Below are 17,170 nucleotides of genomic sequence, written 5' to 3' on the forward strand. Positions count from 1 at the left end.
CGGGCTCCAGGGGACGGGCGCCTCAACCTCCGATTCCTCTGTTTTCGCTGTGAAGTTGCGGTGGCACGGATCCCCATTGTGTGTGGCTGTGCCGGAGGTCCTACCCTTATGGCCGGAGGTTGTGAAATTCCTCCATGATCGCTGTGGATTCTCATAACTTCTCATCCCCAAATGCGCCTCCCGGGTTATGATGAATGAGGTAATGCGGGGTTATCAGGACAAGGCTTATTCCGTTTCTCTCTGCGTCAGGAATATCGTTATTATGGCCTTGAAGGCGTCTGAAGCCCCGAGTGTGCTGGCTGCAGCCTGTGGATCACTATATACCTCCGTATCACATCAGGGTGACGGCGCCGAGTCCACGATCTAGGAGATGGGGCGTTACCAAACCAGCGACAGATCCTCCTTAATCAATAAATCCCATCTACCCCAAAACGGTAACAAATAAAACTAAATCTTGTCCACATGCGGCTCCAGCGATGGAAAAATAGACGTGACGGCTCTGGGAACGGCCAGACACAAAAACAAAATATTTTATAGTGGCTTTTTTTTGTGGAAAAGTAGTAAAACGTGAAACCCTCTACATACAGGCGAAACCGTACGACCCGTAGAATAAGGCGCTGTTCACACGCGTAACCAAAAACATCTGAAAATACGGAGCAGTTGTCAAGGGAAAAAAGCTCCTGATTTTATACGTTTTTTTTATAGCAAATCGCGTTTTTCAAGCTGTTTTTCTATAGTGAATGAAAAACGGCTCAAGAAACGGCATGCACTTCTTTTTAGGCGGCCGTATTCCCGTTGAAATCAATGGGCAGATGTTTGGAGGCGTCCGGCCGTGTGAACAGACCCTGACAGGGAACGGCGTACGGACTGAATGACATTTTTTCTTCCATTCCACCCCCGAAAACCAAGTTAATCAATAAAGTTACGTGTGCCACAAAAATGGCGCCGTTGAAAAATACAATTCATCCTGAAAAAATAACAAGTCCCCGCACGGCTGTGACAGCGGAAAAATATAAGAGAGTGACGGTTCTTTGTATGCGACGATGAAAAAAACGGAAGAGAATTCTTGGTTATTAAATGCCAAAAGCAGCCGATCACTAAGGGGTTAAAATCGACAGCGCATTTACGGATGATGGCAATTGCTGTATGAGATTTTCTGATTCCCAATCCGGCAGGAACACGTAAACGGCGCGATCACGGACGTACGCCTGTAGCCAGGAAACACGGAGGCGGCTGGAGAAGCTCGGAAACGACCTGACCAAACAGGAGGCCGAACACAGGGGGCGCGGTACGACGGTAAGAGTCCGTCACCCACAACACGAGGCCTGAGGAACCTGAGGAAAAGGCGGGAAGTCTCAGCCGTGGTCAACAAGGCTTAACATACAATCACCGCCGGGCGTCAATAGTAGCGCGGGAATGACAGAGAGAAGCGGCCGTTATAGAGCAGGACTGTAACTCTCATCATTATACATCAGCAGTAGGCCCCGGGCTCTCCAACTGCAGCTCCGCGATTTCCCGCCTCTATGAGCAAACATCAATGTACGGCAAGCGGGAGGAGCCATTACAGTACAACGCGGGAGCTCCTGTTACCATGGTAATCGTCCGGTGACTCGACGTCACGCAATGGGCGGTGCGTTTGACGTCAAACAAGGGGGCGGGCTAATGATGGGAGTCGCTGCAGTGACATCACCACTCTCAGCTGTTCTCTCTACAATGGCACCCGGAGACAGAGAGGCCGAGGCCTGACAGCCGCCCGAGGGTGAGTCACCCCACAGCCCGGACCACGGCCCCTGATCACCCTGCAGTCCTCCCGCTAACCCGGCGTCTACATCCCCGACACTCCTCTCCTCCCTCCTATTAGCAGCTACCGTGCACCTATGTACCTGCCCAACATCTGCATCCGCTCCTCCATATAACCGCAGCAGCCTGTCCTCTGCACCCCTCCTCCATATAACTACAGCAGCCTGTCCTCTGCACCCACTCCTCCATATAACTACAGCGGCCTGTCCTCTGCACCCCCTCCTCCATATAACTACAGCAGCCTGTCCTCTGCACCCCCTCCTCAATATATAACCGCAGCAGCCTGTCCTCTGCACCCCTCCTCCATATAACCGTAGCAGCCTGTCCTCTGCACCCCTCCTCCATATAACCGTAGCATCCTGTCCTCAACTACATCCTCCATATAACCGCAGCAGCCTGTCCTCTGCACCCCCTCCATATAACTACAACAGCCTGTCCTCCTCTACATCCCCCTCCTCCATATAACTACAGCAGCCTGTCCTCCTCTACATCCTCCTCCATATAACTACAGCAGCCTGTCCTCCTCTACATCCCCTCCATATAACTACAACAGCCTGTCCTCCTCTACATCCCCCTCCTCAATATAACTACAGCAGCCTGTCCTCAACTACATCCTCCATATAACCGCAGCAGCCTGTCCTCTGCACCCCCTCCATATAACTACAACAGCCTGTCCTCCTCTACATCCCCCTCCTCCATATAACTACAGCAGCCTGTCCTCCTCTACATCCTCCTCCATATAACTACAGCAGCCTGTCCTCCTCTCCATCCCCCTCCTCCATATAACTACAGCAGCCTGTCCTCCTCTACATCCCCCTCCTCCATATAACTACAGCAGCCTGTCCTCCTCTCCATCCCCCTCCTCCATATAACTACAGCAGCCTGTCCTCCTCTACATCCCCCTCCTCCATATAACTACAGCAGCCTGTCCTCCTCTACATCCCCCTCCTCCATATAACTACAGCAGCCTGTCCTCCTCTACATCCCCCTCCATATAACTACAGCAGCCTGTCCTCTACATCCTCCCCCTCCTCCATATAACTACAGCAGCCTGTCCTCCTCTACATTCTCCTCCATATAACTACAGCAGCCTGTCCTCCTCTACATCCCCCTCCTCCATATAACTACAGCAGCCTGTCCTCCTCTACATCCTCCTCCTCCATATAACTACAGCAGCCTGTCCTCCTCTCCATCCTCCTCCTCCATATAACTACAGCAGCCTGTCCTCCTCTACATCCCCCTCCTCCATATAACTACAGCAGCCTGTCCTCCTCTACATCCTCCTCCTCCATATAACTACAGCAGCCTGTCCTCCTCTACATCCCCCTCCATATAACTACAGCAGCCTGTCCTCCTCTACATCCCCCTCCATATAACTACAGCAGCCTGTCCTCCTCTATATCCCCCTCCTCCATATAACTACAGCAGCCTGTCCTCCTCTACATCCTCCTCCTCCATATAACTACAGCAGCCTGTCCTCCTCTACATCCTCCTCCTCCATATAACTACAGCAGCCTGTCCTCCTCTACATCCTCCTCCTCCATATAACTACAGCAGCCTGTCCTCCTCTACATCCTCCTCCTCCATATAACTACAGCAGCCTGTCCTCCTCTACATCCTCCTCCTCCATATAACTACAGCAGCCTGTCCTCCTCTACATTCTCCTCCATATAACTACAGCAGCCTGTCCTCTACATCCTCCCCCTCCTCCATATAACTACAGCAGCCTGTCCTCCTCTACATTCCCCTCCATATAACTACAGCATCCTGTCCTCCTCTACATCCCCCTCCATATAACTACAGCAGCCTGTCCTCCTCTACATCCCCCTCCATATAACTACAGCAGCCTGTCCTCCTCTACATCCCCTCCTCCATATAACTACAGCAGCCTGTCCTCCCCTACATCCTCCTCCTCCATATAACTACAGCAGCCTGTCCTCCTCTACATCCTCCTCCTCCATATAACTACAGCAGCCTGTCCTCCTCTACATCCCCCTCCTCCATATAACTACAGCAGCCTGTCCTCCTCTACATCCCCTCCATATAACTACAGCAGCCTGTCCTCCTCTACATCCTCCTCCTCCATATAACTACAGCAGCCTGTCCTCCTCTACATCCTCCTCCATATAACTACAGCAGCCTGTCCTCCTCTACATCCTCCTCCATATAACTACAGCAGCCTGTCCTCCTCTACATCCCCCTCCATATAACTACCGCAGCCTGTCCTCCTCTACATCCCCCTCCTCCATATAACTACAGCAGCCTGTCCTCCTCTACATCCTCCTCCTCCATATAACTACAGCAGCCTGTCCTCCTCTACATCCCCTCCATATAACTACAGCAGCCTGTCCTCCTCTACATCCCCCTCCTCCATATAACTACAACAGCCTGTCCTCCTCTACATCCCCCTCCTCCATATAACTACAGCAGCCTGTCCTCCTCTACATCCTCCTCCATATAACTACAGCAGCCTGTCCTCCTCTCCATCCCCCTCCTCCATATAACTACAGCAGCCTGTCCTCCTCTACATCCCCCTCCTCCATATAACTACAGCAGCCTGTCCTCCTCTCCATCCCCCTCCTCCATATAACTACAGCAGCCTGTCCTCCTCTACATCCCCCTCCTCCATATAACTACAGCAGCCTGTCCTCCTCTACATCCCCCTCCTCCATATAACTACAGCAGCCTGTCCTCCTCTACATCCCCCTCCATATAACTACAGCAGCCTGTCCTCTACATCCTCCCCCTCCTCCATATAACTACAGCAGCCTGTCCTCCTCTACATTCTCCTCCATATAACTACAGCAGCCTGTCCTCCTCTCCATCCTCCTCCTCCATATAACTACAGCAGCCTGTCCTCCTCTACATCCCCCTCCTCCATATAACTACAGCAGCCTGTCCTCCTCTACATCCTCCTCCTCCATATAACTACAGCAGCCTGTCCTCCTCTACATCCCCCTCCATATAACTACAGCAGCCTGTCCTCCTCTACATCCCCCTCCATATAACTACAGCAGCCTGTCCTCCTCTATATCCCCCTCCTCCATATAACTACAGCAGCCTGTCCTCCTCTACATCCTCCTCCTCCATATAACTACAGCAGCCTGTCCTCCTCTACATCCCCCTCCATATAACTACCGCAGCCTGTCCTCCTCTACATCCTCCTCCATATAACTACAGCAGCCTGTCCTCCTCTACATCCCCCTCCATATAACTACAGCAGCCTGTCCTCCTCTACATCCCCCTCCTCCATATAACTACAGCAGCCTGTCCTCCTCTACATCCTCCTCCTCCATATAACTACAGCAGCCTGTCCTCCTCTACATCCTCCTCCTCCATATAACTACAGCAGCCTGTCCTCCTCTACATCCTCCTCCTCCATATAACTACAGCAGCCTGTCCTCCTCTACATTCTCCTCCATATAACTACAGCAGCCTGTCCTCCTCTACATCCTCCTCCATATAACTACAGCAGCCTGTCCTCTACATCCTCCCCCTCCTCCATATAACTACAGCAGCCTGTCCTCCTCTACATTCTCCTCCATATAACTACAGCAGCCTGTCCTCCTCTACATCCCCTCCATATAACTACAGCATCCTGTCCTCCTCTACATCCCCCTCCATATAACTACAGCAGCCTGTCCTCCTCTACATCCCCCTCCATATAACTACAGCAGCCTGTCCTCCTCTACATCCCCTCCTCCATATAACTACAGCAGCCTGTCCTCCCCTACATCCTCCTCCTCCATATAACTACAGCAGCCTGTCCTCCTCTACATCCCCCTCCATATAACTACCGCAGCCTGTCCTCCTCTACATCCCCCTCCTCCATATAACTACAGCAGCCTGTCCTCCTCTACATCCTCCTCCTCCATATAACTACAGCAGCCTGTCCTCCCCTACATCCCCCTCCATATAACTACAGCAGCCTGTCCTCCCCTACATCCCCCTCCATATAACTACAGCAGCCTGTCCTCCTCTACATCCCCCTCCATATAAATACAGCAGCCTGTCCTCCTCTACATCCTCCTCCATATAACTACAGCAGCCTGTCCTCCTCTACATCCTCCTCCTCCATATAACTACAGCAGCCTGTCCTCCCCTACATCCCCCTCCTCCATATAACTACAGCAGCCTGTCCTCCCCTACATCCCCCTCCTCCATATAACTACAGCAGCCTGTCCTCCCCTACATCCTCCTCCTCCATATAACTACAGCAGCCTGTCCTCCTCTACATCCCCCTCCATATAACTACCGCAGCCTGTCCTCCTCTACATCCCCCTCCTCCATATAACTACAGCAGCCTGTCCTCCTCTACATCCTCCTCCATATAACTATAACAGCCTGTCCTCCTCTACATCCTCCTCCTCCATATAACTACAGCAGCCTGTCCTCCTCTACATCCCCCTCCATATAACTACAGCAGCCTGTCCTCCTCTACATCCCCCTCCTCCATATAACTACAGCAGCCTGTCCTCCTCTACATCCTCCTCCATATAACTACAGCAGCCCGTCCTCCTCTACATCCCCCTCCTCCATATAACTACAGCAGCCTGTCCTCCTCTACATCCCCCTCCTCCATATAACTACAGCAGCCTGTCCTCCTCTACATCCTCCTCCTCCATATAACTACAGCAGCCTGTCCTCCTCTACATCCCCCTCCTCCATATAACTACAGCAGCCTGTCCTCCTCTACATCCCCCTCCTCCATATAACTACAGCAGCCTGTCCTCCTCTACATCCTCCTCCTCCATATAACTACAGCAGCCTGTCCTCCTCTACATCCCCCTCCATATAACTACAGCAGCCTGTCCTCCTCTACATCCCCCTCCTCCATATAACTACAGCAGCCTGTCCTCCTCTACATCCTCCTCCTCCATATAACTACAGCAGCCTGTCCTCCTCTACATCCCCCTCCTCCATATAACTACAGCAGCCTGTCCTCCTCTACACCCCCCTCCATATAACTACAGCAGCCTGTCCTCCTCTACATCCCCCTCCATATAACTACAGCAGCCTGTCCTCCTCTACATCCCCCTCCATATAACTACAGCAGCCTGTCCTCCTCTACATCCCCTTCCATATAACTACAGCAGCCTGTCCTCCTCTACATCCTCCTCCATATAACTACAGCAGCCTGTCCTCCTCTATATCCCCCTCCATATAACTACAGCAGCCTGTCCTCCTCTACATCCCCCTCCTCCGTATAACTACAGCAGCCTGTCCTCCTCTACATCCTCCTCCATATAACTACAGCAGCCTGTCCTCCTCTACATCCTCCTCCTTCATATAACTACAGCAGCCTGTCCTCCTCTACATCCTCCTCCTCCATATAACTACAGCAGCCTGTCCTCCTCTACATCCTCCTCCTCCATATAACTACAGCAGCCTGTCCTCCTCTACATCCCCCTCCATATAACTACAGCAGCCCGTCCTCCTCTACATCCTTCTGCTCCATATAACTACAGCAGCCTGTCCTCCTCTACATCCTCCTCCATATAACTACAGCAGCCTGTCCTCCTCTACATCCCCCTCCTCCATATAACTACAGCAGCCTGTCCTCCTCTACATCCCCCTCCATATAACTACAGCAGCCTGTCCTCCTCTACATCCTCCTCCATATAACTACAGCAGCCTGTCCTCCTCTACATCCCCTCCTCCATATAACTACAGCAGCCTGTCCTCCTCTACATCCCCCTCCTCCATATAACTACAGCAGCCTGTCCTCCTCTACATCCCCCTCCTCCATATAACTACAGCAGCCTGTCCTCCTCTACATCCTCCTCCATATAACTACAGCAGCCTGTCCTCCTCTACACCCCCCTCATCCATATAACTACAGCAGCCCGTCCTCCTCTACATCCTCCTCCTCCATATAACTACAGCAGCCTGTCCTCCTCTACATCCTCCTCCATATAACTACAGCAGCCTGTCCTCCTCTACATCCTCCTCCTCCATATAACTACAGCAGCCTGTCCTCCTCTACATCCCCCTCCTCCATATAACTACAGCAGCCTGTCCTCCTCTACATCCCCCTCCATATAACTACAGCAGCCTGTCCTCCTCTACATCCTCCTCCTCCATATAACTACAGCAGCCTGTCCTCCTCTACATCCCCCTCCTCCATATAACTACAGCAGCCTGTCCTCCTCTACATCCCCCTCCTCCATATAACTACAGCAGCCTGTCCTCCTCTACATCCTCCTCCTCCATATAACTACAGCAGCCTGTCCTCCTCTACATCCCCTCCTCCATATAACTACAGCAGCCTGTCCTCCTCTACATCCCCTCCTCCATATAACTACAGCAGCCTGTCCTCCTCTACATCCCCCTCCTCCATATAACTACAGCAGTCTGTCCTCCTCTACATCCCCCTCCTCCATATAACTACAGCAGCCTGTCCTCCTCTACATCCTCCTCCATATAACTACAGCAGCCCGTCCTCCTCTACATCCCCCTCCTCCATATAACTACAGCAGCCTGTCCTCCTCTACATCCCCCTCCATATAACTACAGCAGCCTGTCCTCCTCTACATCCCCCTCCATATAACTACAGCAGCCTGTCCTCCTCTACATCCCCCTCCTCCATATAACTACAGCAGTCTGTCCTCCTCTACATCCCCCTCCTCCATATAACTACAGCAGCCTGTCCTCCTCTACATCCTCCTCCATATAACTACAGCAGCCCGTCCTCCTCTACATCCCCCTCCTCCATATAACTACAGCAGCCTGTCCTCCTCTACACCCCCCTCCATATAACTACAGCAGCCTGTCCTCCTCTACATCCCCCTCCATATAACTACAGCAGCCTGTCCTCCTCTACATCCCCCTCCATATAACTACAGCAGCCTGTCCTCCTCTACATCCCCCTCCTCCATATAACTACAGCAGCCTGTCCTCCTCTACATCCTCCTCCTCCATATAACTACAGCAGCCTGTCCTCCTCTACATCCCCTCCTCCATATAACTACAGCAGCCTGTCCTCCCCTACATCCTCCTCCTCCATATAACTACAGCAGCCTGTCCTCCTCTACATCCTCCTCCATATAACTACAGCAGCCTGTCCTCCTCTACATCCCCCTCCATATAACTACAGCAGCCTGTCCTCCTCTACATCCCCCTCCATATAACTACAGCAGCCTGTCCTCCTCTACATCCCCCCCGCCATATAACTACAGCAGCCTGTCCTCCTCTACATCCCCCCTCCATATAACTAAAGCAGCCTGTCCTCCTCTACATCCCCCCCGCCATATAACTACAGCAGCCTGTCCTCCTCTACATCCTCCTCCATATAACTACAGCAGCCCGTCCTCCTCTACATCCCCCTCCTCCATATAACTACAGCAGCCTGTCCTCCTCTACATCCCCCTCCTCCATATAACTACAGCAGCCTGTCCTCCCCTACATCCTCCTCCATATAACTACAGCAGCCTGTCCTCCTCTACATCCTCCTCCATATAACTACAGCAGCCTGTCCTCCCCTACATCCTCCTCCATATAACTACAGCAGCCTGTCCTCCTCTACATCCTCCTCCTCCATATAACTACAGCAGCCTGTCCTCCTCTACATCCCCCTCCTCCATATAACTACAGCAGCCTGTCCTCCTCTACATCCTCCTCCTCCATATAACTACAGCAGCCTGTCCTCCTCTACATCCCCCTCCATATAACTACAGCAGCCTGTCCTCCTCTACATCCCCCTCCTCCATATAACTACAGCAGCCTGTCCTCCTCTACATCCTCCTCCTCCATATAACTACAGCAGCCTGTCCTCCTCTACATCCCCCTCCTCCATATAACTACAGCAGCCTGTCCTCCTCTACACCCCCCTCCATATAACTACAGCAGCCTGTCCTCCTCTACATCCCCCTCCATATAACTACAGCAGCCTGTCCTCCTCTACATCCCCCTCCTCCATATAACTACAGCAGCCTGTCCTCCCCTACATCCTCCTCCATATAACTACAGCAGCCTGTCCTCCTCTACATCCTCCTCCATATAACTACAGCAGCCTGTCCTCCCCTACATCCTCCTCCATATAACTACAGCAGCCTGTCCTCCTCTACATCCTCCTCCTCCATATAACTACAGCAGCCTGTCCTCCTCTACATCCCCCTCCTCCATATAACTACAGCAGCCTGTCCTCCTCTACATCCTCCTCCTCCATATAACTACAGCAGCCTGTCCTCCTCTACATCCCCCTCCATATAACTACAGCAGCCTGTCCTCCTCTACATCCCCCTCCTCCATATAACTACAGCAGCCTGTCCTCCTCTACATCCTCCTCCTCCATATAACTACAGCAGCCTGTCCTCCTCTACATCCCCCTCCTCCATATAACTACAGCAGCCTGTCCTCCTCTACACCCCCCTCCATATAACTACAGCAGCCTGTCCTCCTCTACATCCCCCTCCATATAACTACAGCAGCCTGTCCTCCTCTACATCCCCTTCCATATAACTACAGCAGCCTGTCCTCCTCTACATCCTCCTCCATATAACTACAGCAGCCTGTCCTCCTCTATATCCCCCTCCATATAACTACAGCAGCCTGTCCTCCTCTACATCCCCCTCCTCCGTATAACTACAGCAGCCTGTCCTCCTCTACATCCTCCTCCATATAACTACAGCAGCCTGTCCTCCTCTACATCCTCCTCCTTCATATAACTACAGCAGCCTGTCCTCCTCTACATCCTCCTCCTCCATATAACTACAGCAGCCTGTCCTCCTCTACATCCTCCTCCTCCATATAACTACAGCAGCCCGTCCTCCTCTACATCCTTCTGCTCCATATAACTACAGCAGCCTGTCCTCCTCTACATCCCCCTCCATATAACTACAGCAGCCTGTCCTCCTCTACACCCCCCTCCTCCATATAACTACAGCATCCTGTCCTCCTCTACATCCCCCTCCATATAACTACAGCAGCCTGTCCTCCTCTACATCCCCCTCCTCCATATAACTACAGCAGCCTGTCCTCCTCTACATCCTCCTCCATATAACTACAGCAGCCTGTCCTCCTCTACATCCTCCTCCATATAACTACAGCAGCCTGTCCTCCTCTACATCCTCCTCCTCCATATAACTACAGCAGCCTGTCCTCCTCTACATCCCCCTCCTCCATATAACTACAGCAGCCTGTCCTCCTCTACATCCCCCTCCATATAACTACAGCAGCCTGTCCTCCTCTACATCCCCCTCCTCCATATAACTACAGCAGCCTGTCCTCCTCTACATCCCCCTCCTCCATATAACTACAGCAGCCTGTCCTCCTCTACATCCCCCTCCTCCATATAACTACAGCAGCCTGTCCTCATCTACATCCTCCTCCTCCATATAACTACAGCAGCCTGTCCTCCTCTACATCCTCCTCCATATAACTACAGCAGCCTGTCCTCCTCTACATCCTCCTCCTCCATATAACTACAGCAGCCTGTCCTCCTCTTCTTCCCCCTCCATATAACTACAGCAGCCTGTCCTCCTCTTCTTCCCCCTCCATATAACTACAGCAACCTGTCCTACTCTACATCCCCCTCCATATAACTACAGCAGCCTGTCCTCCTCTACATCCCCCTCCTCCATATAACTACAGCAGTCTGTCCTCCTCTACATCCCCCTCCTCCATATAACTACAGCAGCCTGTCCTCCTCTACATCCTCCTCCATATAACTACAGCAGCCCGTCCTCCTCTACATCCCCCTCCTCCATATAACTACAGCAGCCTGTCCTCCTCTACACCCCCCTCCATATAACTACAGCAGCCTGTCCTCCTCTACATCCCCCTCCATATAACTACAGCAGCCTGTCCTCCTCTACATCCCCCTCCATATAACTACAGCAGCCTGTCCTCCTCTACATCCCCCTCCTCCATATAACTACAGCAGTCTGTCCTCCTCTACATCCCCCTCCTCCATATAACTACAGCAGCCTGTCCTCCTCTACATCCTCCTCCATATAACTACAGCAGCCCGTCCTCCTCTACATCCCCCTCCTCCATATAACTACAGCAGCCTGTCCTCCTCTACACCCCCCTCCATATAACTACAGCAGCCTGTCCTCCTCTACATCCCCCTCCATATAACTACAGCAGCCTGTCCTCCTCTACATCCCCCTCCATATAACTACAGCAGCCTGTCCTCCTCTACATCCCCCTCCTCCATATAACTACAGCAGCCTGTCCTCCTCTACATCCTCCTCCATATAACTACAGCAGCCTGTCCTCCTCTACATCCCCCTCCATATAACTACAGCAGCCTGTCCTCCTCTACATCCCCCTCCTCCATATAACTACAGCAGCCTGTCCTCCTCTACATCCCCCTCCTCCATATAACTACAGCAGCCTGTCCTCCTCTACATCCCCCTCCATATAACTACAGCAGCCTGTCCTCCTCTACATCCCCCCCGCCATATAACTACAGCAGCCTGTCCTCCTCTACATCCCCCCTCCATATAACTACAGCAGCCTGTCCTCCTCTACATCCCCCCCGCCATATAACTACAGCAGCCTGTCCTCCTCTACATCCTCCTCCTCCATATAACTTACAGCAGTCTGTCCTCCTCTACATCCCCCTCCTCCATATAACTACAGCAGCCTGTCCTCCTCTACATCCTCCTCCTCCATATAACTACAGCAGCCTGTCCTCCTCTACATACTCCTCCTCCATATAACTACAGCAGCCCGTCCTCTGCACCCCCTCCTCCATATAACTACAGCAGCCTGTCCTCCTCTACATCCCCCTCCTCCATATAACTACAGCAGCCTGTCCTCCTCTACATCCCCCTCCTCCATATAACTACAGCAGCCTGTCCTCCTCTACATCCTCCTTCTCCATATAACTACAGCAGCCTGTCCTCTACATCCCCCTCCTCCATATAACTACAGCAGCCTGTCCTCCTCTACATCCTCCTCCTCCATATAACTACAGCAGCCTGTCCTCCTCTACATCCCCCTCCATATAACTACAGCAGCCTGTCCTCCTCTACAGCCTCCTCCTCCATATAACTACAGCAGCCTGTCCTCCTCTACATCCTCCTCCATATAACTACAGCAGCCTGTCCTCCTCTACATCCCCCTCCATATAACTACAGCAGCCTGTCCTCCTCTACATCCCCCTCCTCCATATAACTACAGCAGCCTGTCCTCCTCTACATCCTCCTCCATATAACTACAGCAGCCTGTCCTCCTCTACATCCCCCTCCATATAACTACAGCAGCCTGTCCTCCTCTACATCCCCCTCCATATAACTACAGCAGCCTGTCCTCCTCTACATCCCCCTCCATATAACTACAGCAGCCTGTCCTCCTCTACATCCCCCCCTCCATATAACTACAGCAGCCTGTCCTCCTCTACATCCTCCTCCATATAACTACAGCAGCCTGTCCTCCTCTACATCCTCCTCCTCCATATAACTGCAGCAGCCTGTCCTCCTCTACATCCCCCTCCATATAACTACAGCAGCCTGTCCTCCTCTACATCCCCTCCATATAACTACAGCAGCCTGTCCTCCTCTACAGCCTCCTCCTCCTCCATATAACTACAGCAGCCTGTCCTCCTCTACATCCTCCTCCATATAACTACAGCAGCCTGTCCTCCTCTCCATCCTCCTCCTCCATATAACTACAGCAGCCTGTCCTCCTCTACATCCTACTCCATATAACTACAGCAGCCTGTCCTCCTCTACATCCCCCTCCATATAACTACAGCAGCCTGTCCTCCTCTTCTTCCTCCTCCATATAACTACAGCAGCCTGTCCTCCTCTTCTTCCCCCTCCATATAACTACAGCAGCCTGTCCTCCCCTACATCCTCCTCCTCCATATAACTACAGCAGCCTGTCCTCCTCTACATCCCCTTCCTCCATATAACTACAGCAGCCTGTCCTCCTCTACATCCTCCTCCATATAACTACAGCAGCCTGTCCTCCTCTACATCCCCCTCCTCCATATAACTACAGCAGCCTGTCCTCCTCTACATCCTCCTCCATATAACTACAGCAGCCTGTCCTCCTCTACATCCCCCTCCTCCATATAACTACAGCAGCCTGTCCTCCTCTACATCCCCCTCCATATAACTACAGCAGCCTGTCCTCCTCTACATCCTCCTCCTCCATATAACTACAGCAGCCTGTCCTCCTCTACATCCCCTCCATATAACTACAGCAGCCTGTCCTCCTCTACATCCCCCTCCTCCATATAACTACAGCAGCCTGTCCTCCTCTACATCCTCCTCCATATAACTACAGCAGCCTGTCCTCTGCACCCACTCCTCCATATAACTACAGCGGCCTGTCCTCTGCACCCCCTCCTCCATATAACTACAGCAGCCTGTCCTCTGCACCCCCTCCTCAATATATAACCGCAGCAGCCTGTCCTCTGCACCCCCTCCTCCATATAACCGCAGCAGCCTGTCCTCTGCACCCCTCCTCCATATAACCGTAGCATCCTGTCCTCAACTACATCCTCCATATAACCGCAGCAGCCTGTCCTCTGCACCCCCTCCATATAACTACAGCAGCCTGTCCTCCTCTACATCCCCCTCCTCCATATAACTACAGCAGCCTGTCCTCCTCTACATCCCCCTCCTCCATATAACTACAGCAGCCTGTCCTCCTCTCCATCCCCCTCCTCCATATAACTACAGCAGCCTGTCCTCCTCTACATCCCCCTCCTCCATATAACTACAGCAGCCTGTCCTCCTCTACATCCCCCTCCTCCATATAACTACAGCAGCCTGTCCTCTGCACCCCCTCCTCAATATATAACCGCAGCAGCCTGTCCTCTGCACCCCCTCCTCCATATAACCGCAGCAGCCTGTCCTCTGCACCCCTCCTCCATATAACCGTAGCATCCTGTCCTCAACTACATCCTCCATATAACCGCAGCAGCCTGTCCTCTGCACCCCCTCCATATAACTACAGCAGCCTGTCCTCCTCTACATCCCCCTCCTCCATATAACTACAGAAGCCTGTCCTCCTCTACATCCCCCTCCTCCATATAACTACAGCAGCCTGTCCTCCTCTCCATCCCCCTCCTCCATATAACTACAGCAGCCTGTCCTCCTCTACATCCCCCTCCTCCATATAACTACAGCAGCCTGTCCTCCTCTACATCCCCCTCCTCCATATAACTACAGCAGCCTGTCCTCCTCTACATTCCCCTCCATATAACTACAGCAGCCTGTCCTCCTCTACATCCTCCTCCATATAACTACAGCAGCCTGTCCTCTACATCCTCCCCCTCCTCCATATAACTACAGCAGCCTGTCCTCCTCTACATTCTCCTCCATATAACTACAGCAGCCTGTCCTCCTCTACATCCTCCTCCTCCATATAACTACAGCAGCCTGTCCTCCTCTACATCCCCCTCCTCCATATAACTACAGCAGCCTGTCCTCCTCTACACCCCCCTCCATATAACTACAGCAGCCTGTCCTCCTCTACATCCCCCTCCTCCATATAACTACAGCAGCCTGTCCTCCTCTACACCCCCCTCCATATAACTACAGCAGCCTGTCCTCCTCTACATCCCCCTCCTTCATATAACTACAGCAGCCTGTCCTCCTCTATATCCCCCTCCTCCATATAACTACAGCAGCCTGTCCTCCTCTACATCCTCCTCCATATAACTACAGCAGCCTGTCCTCCTCTACATCCCCCTCCATATAACTACCGCAGCCTGTCCTCCTCTACATCCCCCTCCTCCATATAACTACAGCAGCCTGTCCTCCTCTACATCCTCCTCCATATAACTATAACAGCCTGTCCTCCTCTACATCCCCCTCCTCCATATAACTACAGCAGTCTGTCCTCCTCTACATCCTCCTCCTCCATATAACTACAGCAGCCTGTCCTCCTCTTCTTCCTCCTCCATATAACTACAGCAGCCTGTCCTCCTCTACATCCCCCTCCATATAACTACAGCAGCCTGTCCTCCTCTACAGCCTCCTCCATATAACTACAGCAGCCTGTCCTCCTCTACATCCCCCTCCATATAACTACAGCAGCCTGTCCTCCTCTACATCCCCCTCCTCCATATAACTACAGCAGCCTGTCCTCCTCTACATCCCCCTCCATATAACTACAGCAGCCTGTCCTCCCCTACATCCTACTCCATATAACTACAGCAGCCTGTCCTCCTCTACATCCCCCTCCTCCATATAACTACAGCAGCCTGTCCTCCTCTACATCGCCCTCCTCCATATAACTACAGCAGTCTGTCCTCCTCTACATCCTCCTCCTCCATATAACTACAGCAGCCTGTCCTCCTCTACATCCTCCTCCATATAACTACAGCAGCCTGTCCTCCTCTACATCCCCCTCCTCCATATAACTACAGCAGCCTGTCCTCCTCTACATCGCCCTCCTCCATATAACTACAGCAGCCTGTCCTCCTCTACATCCCCCTCCATATTACTACAGCAGCCTGTCCTCCCCTACATCCTCCTCCATATAACTACAGCAGCCTGTCCTCCTCTACATCCCCCTCCTCCATATAACTACAGCAGCCTGTCCTCCTCTACATCCCCCTCCATATAACTACAGCAGCCTGTCCTCCTCTACATCCCCCTCATCCATATAACTACAGCAGCCTGTCCTCCTCTACATCCCCCTCCTCCATATAACTACAGCAGCCTGTCCTCCTCTACATCGCCCTCCTCCATATAACTACAGCAGCCTGTCCTCCTCTACATCCTCCTCCATATAACTACAGCAGCCTGTCCTCCTCTACATCGCCCTCCTCCATATAACTACAGCAGCCTGTCCTCCTCTACATCCTCCTCCATATAACTACAGCAGCCTGTCCTCCTCTACATCCCCTCCTCCATATAACTACAGCAGCCTGTCCTCCTCTACATCCCCCTCCATATAACTACAGCAGCCTGTCCTCCTCTACATCCCCCTCCATATAACTACAGCAGCCTGTCCTCCTCTACATCCCCCTCCTCCATATAACTACAGCAGCCTGTCCTCCCCTACATCCTCCTCCATATAACTACAGCAGCCTGTCCTCCTCTACATCCCCCTCCTCCATATAACTACAGCAGCCTGTCCTCCTCTACAGCCTCCTCCTCCTCCATATAACTACAGCAGTCTGTCCTCCTCTACATCCCCCTCCTCCTTATAACTACAGCAGCCTGTCCTCCTCTACATCCTCCTCCATATAACTACAGCAGCCCGTCCTCCTCTACACCCCCCTCCATATAACTACAGCAGCCTGTCCTCCTCTACATCCCCCTCCATATAACTACAGCAGCCTGTCCTCCTCTACATCCCCCCTCCATATAACTACAGCAGCCTGTCCTCCTCTACATCCCCCCCGCCATATAACTACAGCAGTCTGTCCTCCTCTACATCCCCCTCCTCCATATAACTA

At 52.3% G+C, this 17,170-nt stretch overlaps 1 protein-coding gene across 1 annotated transcript in view; it reads left to right on the forward strand.

Moving 5' to 3' along the window:
* Window positions 1-1,646: 1,646 nt before the first annotated feature.
* The window catches only part of TRIM3 (tripartite motif containing 3), an 80,679-nt gene continuing 65,155 nt past the window's right edge, over window positions 1,647-17,170 (forward strand). Inside the window, exon 1 of the mRNA XM_075851265.1 lies at window positions 1,647-1,759. The gene's annotated coding sequence lies outside the window, so the exon portion shown is untranslated. The remainder of the gene's footprint in view (window positions 1,760-17,170) is intronic.

This window comes from Rhinoderma darwinii, chromosome 2, assembly GCF_050947455.1.
Source record: "Rhinoderma darwinii isolate aRhiDar2 chromosome 2, aRhiDar2.hap1, whole genome shotgun sequence".
NCBI lineage: Eukaryota > Metazoa > Chordata > Amphibia > Anura > Rhinodermatidae > Rhinoderma > Rhinoderma darwinii.